This window comes from Lactuca sativa, chromosome 4 (assembly GCF_002870075.4).
Source record: "Lactuca sativa cultivar Salinas chromosome 4, Lsat_Salinas_v11, whole genome shotgun sequence".
NCBI classification, from domain to species: Eukaryota; Viridiplantae; Streptophyta; class Magnoliopsida; order Asterales; family Asteraceae; genus Lactuca; species Lactuca sativa.
In genome coordinates, this window is record NC_056626.2 from 45,278,480 (window position 1) to 45,287,235 (window position 8,756).

Sequence of the window (8,756 nt, forward strand, 5' to 3'; positions counted from 1 at the left end):
TCTGGACACTTTTGAGCTCTAGAAGCTCAGAGTTGTTGGCTTTATCTAGCTAAGGCTCCATGTCTTGACCTTGAACTTCTTATTTGCATGGATTTGGTGTTCTAACCTCATGACCCCTTGCATGCACGTAAAGTTAGCAACTTTACATGCAATTCTAGCATAAAGGAGTCCAGATCCACTACTAGAAAAACAGCCTTTTACGACGCTCATTACGCGTCGTAAAAGGCTCAGACAATGCGCAAATGCGCGTCAAGGAAGGCCCTGTCATAAAGAGAGACGACGCGCATTTACGACGCTCATTTACGACGCGCGTTTACGACAGGCAATGCGTATCAAGGAAGGCCCTGTCATAAAGGAAGATGACACGCATTCGTGTTTCGTAACCTTACGACGCGCGTGTTAATGACACGCAATTCGTATCAAGAAATCCCCTGTCAAGAAAGGCCATGTCATAAATGAAGATGACACACATTTTTGCGTATCATAATTTTAAATGTTTAAAAAAATATTATTTATAGATTAATAATCTTCAAATTAAATAATACATTAAAAATCTCATAATACAAAATAAAATACCATAAATAACAAAGATAATTCATTTCACTAATATGTCAAATACAAATAATTATTCCAAAAGTGAGTAAATGTTATAAAAAAATGAACTCATTTATATACAATTGCATCATCTAGCTTACTATGTGCCAACAACTCTCTGTGTGTTTACTTTTGCTTGAGTCTCGTTTCCTCCGAAGCTTCTAGCCATGCCAAAATATGATATCTTGAGTCTCGTTCCAAGAACCAAAATCACCTTCAATCACCCAATTAAACTCTAATGTTGGTAGACTGAGAGTTCCAGAATTGGTACAACTCTCTAAAAACTTTTAACTGTCCAGATAGTTATGTTTATATCCAACCTAATGTAGTTGACTGCCCCCTTGAACACTGGTGCATCTAAAATATCACATGGTTCATGTGAAAACATAAGAAACTCAACATAATATTTCATATAAAAACTATATTTCAGGAAGTAGTATGTAATGCAAGCGTTGTCAGCTACATTTATTTTAAATTCTTTCCTTGGGATTAGTCAAATGCTAATACGTCAGATACATACATATGATATATATACATGAATTACCTTCTTTAGTCCTCTTAGACTTCTTCCATATAAGATAATATAATCCCAAAGAAATATCAAGAAAGAAAAGGCCTACACCCCCAACTGCTCCAGCAATTATGGGTACCTTATTTGACTTTTTTTTATGTAATATAGAATAATACAAGTTTTATTATGATATCAATAACAAAATGAAAGGTAAAAGAAGATACCTCACCTTTTAGTAGATTTGTGATATCAATTGTCTGATTATCACTGAAAAATGGAGTGATTGAATATCTTGCGAAACACCCCTGATCAATAAACCTTCCTTCTGTATTAGGAAGACAATTATATAGATTACCATGGTAAGAGCATTATTATTATCTGCATAGGCCAATGGATAAATGCAAAATTAGAACACCTTTGAGAAATCCACAAAATGGAAGTGGAAAAGTTGTTATCAGATACACTAAGTGATCTAAAAATAAACAAAAACCAAGTGAAATGTATAGAAGATTCAACGCTTACCCTTTGAAACAAGATCACGCCAGGAATATTGCAGCCTGGGATGGTCCTTGATAATATTGGTGGGCTCCACCAATGGTCAAATCTGGAAAGTTAACCATTTCTTGAATCTGCTATCTCTAAAAAAAATTGGTCAATTTATGATATATTGTTTGTTCATCTCTTTAAAAATCCCATTGCCTGATACACATTACTGAGAGTAGAATTTGCTATCTCTGCAGCTTTGCTTACACCTTCTGCTAAAACCTCATCACAATAACCTTTATCTGACATGATTTCCTCATACTGAGTCTGCAAAAAACAAAATTTTTAATCTTTGAAGCATAAAGTAAAAGCTAGTAATGGAATAGGAACCTGGATTGGATGGAGATGATAAATTAAAGCATCAGTAAGAACAAGTTTAAAAGTGCCCTAATTCATGTCTTGACATTCCTGTGCAACTTCCTACAATAATACAAAATCATCAACAAACATAATAAATAACACTATTTTTTTTAGTATATGAAAATTGAAGCAGTTAGTTTAGTTAGTTACCTCCTTTGTCCTGTTTGTAATGATTTGGTATATGGAAAGAAGATTATTGCATTCAGGCCTATCACCATTGTCAAACTCCAACCTATTATACCATAAGGATCTTGTCACTTGTCATATCCAAAATTAAAAATAATAATAATAATATTTTTTTTCTCGAAAAATGTCTAGATCCCCCACCCAGGAAAAGAATCTGTCTTACAACGCTTAATCTTGTTTGCAATTGCCTATAAAAATATCAAAACCAAAAAATATATAATAAAACATTTCTAATTTATAATTTCTAATTAACAACTGTAGCAATAAAGTCTGGCCACTCACATCTTTTGAGTCGAGCAGGTTCAGGGGTTGCAACACTGCAATAGCATCTTTGGCTGCTAACACCTCCAACAATTGGAATATGATTCTCTTGAGTCAAATGTAGTCTTCGTTGTAATGTACTTGAAGTACTATAGGACCTGTTTCAAAAAATTAGTTTATTGGATCATTTTTTGGGTAATGGTTATGTTCAAAAGTCACCTTTAGACTTTTTCAAACATCTTCATCTCTCAGAGACAATATGTCAAACACATGGCAGACATAAGACTAAATTTCAAAACGAAGTCATTGTTCATGCCCTATTCAACTCATCATTTTTTCAATGTTCAGAATAAAACTTCACTGGCAAAGATGATAGAAAAAAATGACATTTATGGGTAGAGAGAGATATTTATCAAGAAATGGTTAATTGAGCTACACAAAGTGATGTTCACCTTAGGAGTAGAAACATTCTAATCTATCAGCAATTAGCCATTACCCTACTCCAATTGTTAGCATAACCTGCTCAAGGAGATGAATGGAAATAGGTTCACCTTAAACTTACAATTCTACAAAAAAGTAAACTTACAATAAATATAAATCTTATTTACTCTATAAAAATAAAATTACAGTTCACCTTAAACATTGGAAGTGATAAAATTTCTTCAGGGGGTAATTTTCCTTGCTCCAAATCTTCAACACTAGCAAAAGATTTACTACTTAAATTATCATTCTCCACCTCCTCTACATCTTCTGCTATTCCATCATCTATTTGTTCAGTTTGAGTTTGTTTAGGAGAGTGCAGGAAAACTTTCGTAAACAAACAAAGTGTAAACAAATCTGACAAAAAAAAAACCTATGAAGCTGATATGGAGAGAAGGAGAGTGCAGGAAAACTTTCGTTTATCACATTACTTGACATCAAACTAAAATAAATCTCAGTAAACTTTACTTAAAAATAGAACTTCCAACACTTCAAACCAAATTTCAAGGAACTAATACTTTAAACAAGGAAGTAGAATAGAAAACTGAAAGAAATCGAAGTGAAATTGTGGTATAGCTAGGCAATTGAAGGAATTGTAAAAGTAGGAGTATACGAATCTAGAATATATAATCAATTGAATCTATTGCAAGTATTATTCAAAGCATCAAATTCAGAAAAGAAATCAAAGAGGTTGTCAAGTGCAATTTTTTGTCCGATTGATGTTTTCCCGCCAATCTCCAAATCGGCGATCCAAACTCCAAATTGGTGATCCCAAATGCAAAATTGGAGATCCCAATCAGGAATTGGATCAATTCCGAGCAGTAAAAACATGTTCCAGCAATCAATTTTTCTAGTTTATAAAAAAAATTGATTTATACAAGATTTAAAAAAAAACTCTTTAGATCGCCACGTCGCTATAAACCCCATAGCGACACATCGTCGCCTTGCCTCACTAATCGCTATAGCGATCGCTACGAACAACACTGCTTGGACCTCTAATTCAAATCAGTAAAAGCAAGGAAGAACCCAAACTTCTCATGAAAACCTATTTTCAATTCCACTTCATCCATTCTATCAATTTGTGAGCAAATAAATTCAAAAACTAAGGAAACTAGAACAACTGGACCTCTAATTTATGGAATCAATTGATGTTCCTCAATAGAGAAACATCATTCAGCAGAAAAGGGATAAAAGAAAAGGGAGAATGGAGAATAAATACCATCATCCAACCTTTTCACCAACTCAGCATGCGTCTCCCCTAATGAAACTTTTTGTTCCATTATTGTCATTTTTGCTTGTGGATACTCAGAAATAACCTGTAGCAACAATTCATATAACTGTATAAAGATAATAAAACTTGTCACATTCAAGTCAATGTTGCATCAAAAACTTGTTTAAGTTTGTAAATTGGGTATGCTCGCTTTAAATGAAGAGACAACATGCTTCTCAGTTTCTCCCAATCATGACTGCAGTGTTCGCATATGTCAAATTAATAATACTAATCATAAAATTCATAAAGATACAAATGTTGTTGACTTTGAGAATTGAGATATAAGGATTAGGTTGATAACAAAATTTGTAGCATACCAGAACTTTCCAGTGGTTGCAATGACTTTTAATATGCTCCTTATTTCCTCTCCCTCTTCAGCAGTCTCTTGCCTCATTTCTATAACCCTGGGGTTTAAAATTCTAAGGCTTATAAGTTGTTTACCACAGTTATAATGTTATGATAAAAAAAGTAATAAAACACTCACTGATGGAGATTTAAATTTAAAACATACTATTAAATAAACAGAAACAAAAAATATTTACCGAAATTCTTCTATCATCCATTCTACTATCAAGATTTTCCCAAATTTCATCTGTGATTTGGAGATTTAAATTCTCTTCTGAATTTTTTAGATACCTACACTCTTCTTTCACAAACCTACAAAAACATTATACATACATACATAGATACATACATACATACATACATACATACATACATATATATATATATATGATACCTTTTAGCGTTATTAAAAATTGATTTGCTATCATGTAGTCCAAGAAAGCTCAACTAAATCATGGCCATCTCTCTATAAATAACTGCAACTGAATCATGGTCATCCCTGAAAGCTCACAATCCAAGGGTAAAATGGTAAATAAATGGAAATATGTAAAGTGATAAATATGTAATTTTGATAGAGGAGATTGTGTAGTTTACCTTGAAGGGTAGTAGACTATAACATCTTGCATACTGAAACCAAAAAAAATTACATCAAATGTCTCAGATTATAAAATATATATAAAAAAATAAATGGAAAAATTTACCAGTCATCTAATATTTATGTAACAGGCTCCTCATAAGCTGAATGCTAATAAAGGTGAAATGAAAAGAAATATATAAATATATAATGTTAGTTTTATATAAAAGGATTAAAAAGTTATAAGTGGTTTAATAATTCAGCATGTTGGTTATCTATCAACTGTGTGTGCATAAACAGGGGTAAAAAGGTCATTTGATCATGAAAAGAGAATGGGAATAACGTACATCTTTAGGTCGTGATTTTCTTCAAGGTGGGTTGTGAGTGTGAGGAGCACGTGACACCCTACCTTTGCATTCCTCCTGTCAAAATGATCAAACTCATGTCTTGCAGCATCTACACAGACTTCAACAGCCTCAGGCAACGATGTTTTTATCAGCCTCAAATTTTCATCAACCTGGAATGGAATAAATTGATATTGGAAGTTAGAAGGAAAGAAAGAAATGTAAAGTCTAATTCAAAGATCAAAGTGACACCCTACCTTTGCATTCCTCCTGTCAAAATGATCCAAAGCATCATACAATAAAGTTGTTGGTTCAATGCTCCCAATCTTAAAGATAGATTCAGTAGAAGCTGGGACCCATTGAAGAAACTCCATGTTTAAGTTAGACAATATCCTAGCTTCATCACACTCTGGGATAAGGATAATGGGTTCATCATAAAGATAACAAACTGGATCTCCATAAGGGCCCACCATCAGAAGCATATCATCCTAATACAGCAAGACACTGTCCACTCCACACAAAACAAGTTGCTCTGGAGCTAGGGTATAAATAACAAGATGTTAATGGAATCACATACATAATACAAGAAAAATATGGTTTTTTGTATCAACAATAATGTCATAAAACCAACCTCACAACTGTACTCAAAGATGATGCTTGAGAAGTCAGTGGGCATCACAAGAAGCTGACCATCGTGAGTAAATGACACCATTAACTTGCCATTATGTGAGATAACCATCTTCTGCAGAGTTCCTAATCTATCACCAACAGTTTGAACTCCATCTTCTTCTACCAACAACACACGATCTCCAACTCCGAGCAACACCTTTACATTCCCAGACATAGTATACTGTGGCTCAATCACCGCCATACAAAGGGATACTCTTGAGTTTTAAGCAATGATAAACCATTAAACGTTGTAGAACTGGTAAGTTATCCCTCCAACATACCCATTCCCTTAGCTGTAACACCTGCAGTTTCAATACCTTGAGTCGCATAAAATCTGCATCGCCTCTTCTTATCCATCCAATGAAGTGAACATAAATTAAAACCCCAAAGCTTCCCCTACTATTGAAAAGAGCAGAAGAATTGAGAATTTCAGGAAAAATAACCACATATGTGAATCACTTGTGATGTAGAAGCATACCTTAATCCATGTCTTCGCCTCTTCTTATCCATCCAATGGATTCTCCCGAAGCTTCAATTTCACAGGCGATCGGGAACCATCATCACCAAATAATGATAACGTGGACATATCGAGGTTTTCAATAGAGATAATCGGGAACCATCGAAGCTTCGTATGCGAGATTTAGCAGAAGATGTCGGTTTATTGTTGATGATGTTTTGGATTTCTCTAGGGTTTTTTTTGAGCTAATCGGATGAATTAAACCCCTGAACCGTATTTGAGCTAATCAGAAGAAGAGCAAACCCTTTCTCCTCCATAGCTTCATTCCTAGATTTAGGTTTCGTGGTAGGCTGGGTCGCTTTCTCTTTCCTTAGCATCAAGCTCTGATTGTACATAACCCATAGTTTGACCTGATATTAGGGCTTTTAGACTCCAAAAAGTTATTGTCAGCAATATTAAGATTAACCCTCGATATGATATTTTTCCTTTAATCAGGGTGGTTTATCCCTAATATAAGGTGAGTTTTTAGGGTTTGGTGGTGGTAACGAAATGCCTTAGGGTTTGCAGAGAGAAGGGGGGAGAGAATGAAGGGAGATCTACAGAAGAGAGTGGAAAGCGGGGTACTTCAAAATTTTAGAAATTTTAAGGATTTCATTTCCCCCTTTAAAAACGTGTGTTTAAGTAAAAAAATTATAAAGCGACATTTGCAGAGGGCGCACATTTAAGATAAGCGCCCTCCGTCTTTGTAATTTATTTTTTATTGGACGCTAATTTTAGGGTACGCAAAAATGCGTGTCCTAAATTCTTCAAATTTCTAAAGATCTAACATTATTTTTAGGGCACACCATGTTGCGTATCATTAATCAGTGCGTGTCGTAAAAAGCGTGTCATTAAAGGTCTATTTTCTAGTAGTGATCTATGAGTTGGAAGTGTGGTATAGACTGAAATCGACAGATTAGAGTTGTCACTAGGAGGACTCGACGAGTCAGTTCATGGACTCGACGAGTCGGGTCGCAAACCCAAACCCTTCTTTTATGAGTCGGATTAGTGAGTGAGGTTAGAGAAGGACTCAACCAGTCTGTATCCGTGTTGGATATGAAGATCATGGTACTTGGCGAGTTCGAGGAGGAACTCGGAGAGTCCAAGGCAATCTCCTTAGTTGATGAAGATGGACTCGGCGAGTTGTGTTGGATGAGGTGTCTAAGCCTATAATTATAATTGGTATGTACTTGAATTTATAGCAGCACATTCCTTTTGGGTTGCCCTCAAACCTAGCAACCGGACAAGGAAATTATGAAAGGAGAGATATTGATTTATTATAAGATTAATAAATTAATATAAATGATTTATTAATATGTTAAAAGATTAATATATTGATTATAAATAATAATGTTTAATTAATAGTTAGCCAGAAATTAATTAGAATTAATTTTGGGGTTAACTATATTAATTATAAAGTGTAGGGACTAGTTTGCAATTATCTAATAGTTGAGTGGAAGGCTCCAGAACTCCCTTAGAAGAGGGTGGACGAAATCTATAGGGGAAAGCCTAATGATTTCGTCCATGGGGGCTTGGATAAGGCCCTTGGGTTTGCTTAGGCCCTAAGCAAGGAGCATTAGGGTTTTTCCCTAAATCCTAGATCCCTCAGCTATATAAGGAGCCTCTTGGCTCACATTTTGGGCACTCCTTCTTTTGAAGAAACCCTAGGTCGAGAATTGCATACTCCCTCCCTCTCTCTCCTTCTAGTTTCCTTCTTGCTAGTTCTTGGGTGTGATTCCATTAGAGACATTACATTTGTGGTGCTAAACTTCCAAGAAGATCAAAATCAAGATCAAGAGGATTGTCAATTGTTTGCTATAACAATTGAAAGGTATGTAACTCCTAAACCCTAGTTTGTTATTTTCGAAAATAGCCTCTCTCCTTTAGGGTTCTTGTTTTGCAATTCAAAGTTATATGTTCAATAGTTAAAACATAGATCCAAAGTAGGTTGCATGTGAACTTAGGAATTGTTTTTTCTAGTTTGTTTGTTTTACCCAAAACCCATCAGTGGTATCAGAGCCATTGTTTGTTTTAAATTGAATTGCTCTAATAGTTGAATTGTAAATTAGGGTTTGTAGCTATTAAACCCTAAAGGCCAAGATTTTCGATTTTAGGGTTTTCGT

At 34.7% G+C, this 8,756-nt stretch overlaps 2 long non-coding RNA genes across 3 annotated transcripts; both read right to left on the minus strand.

The window, feature by feature from the left end:
- Positions 1-582: 582 nt before the first annotated feature.
- LOC111914693 (uncharacterized) lies at positions 583-4,872 on the minus strand. Of its 2 annotated transcripts, XR_002857893.3 has the most exons (11): positions 4,748-4,872; positions 4,155-4,609; positions 3,090-3,220; positions 2,908-2,974; positions 2,477-2,613; positions 2,336-2,382; positions 2,159-2,240; positions 1,979-2,068; positions 1,628-1,915; positions 1,335-1,483; positions 583-951 (listed from the first exon to the last, which is right to left on the minus strand). It is a non-coding gene; the product is annotated as an uncharacterized LOC111914693 (long non-coding RNA). The 2 variants fall into 2 exon arrangements; XR_002857892.3 differs by lacking the exon at positions 2,908-2,974.
- A 70-nt stretch (positions 4,873-4,942) lies between these two features.
- Positions 4,943-7,209, minus strand: LOC128133815 (uncharacterized). The gene is made up of 7 exons (XR_008232113.1): positions 6,616-7,209; positions 6,100-6,536; positions 5,726-6,006; positions 5,472-5,641; positions 5,252-5,295; positions 5,145-5,177; positions 4,943-5,049 (listed from the first exon to the last, which is right to left on the minus strand). It is a non-coding gene; the product is annotated as an uncharacterized LOC128133815 (long non-coding RNA).
- Positions 7,210-8,756: the final 1,547 nt, after the last annotated feature.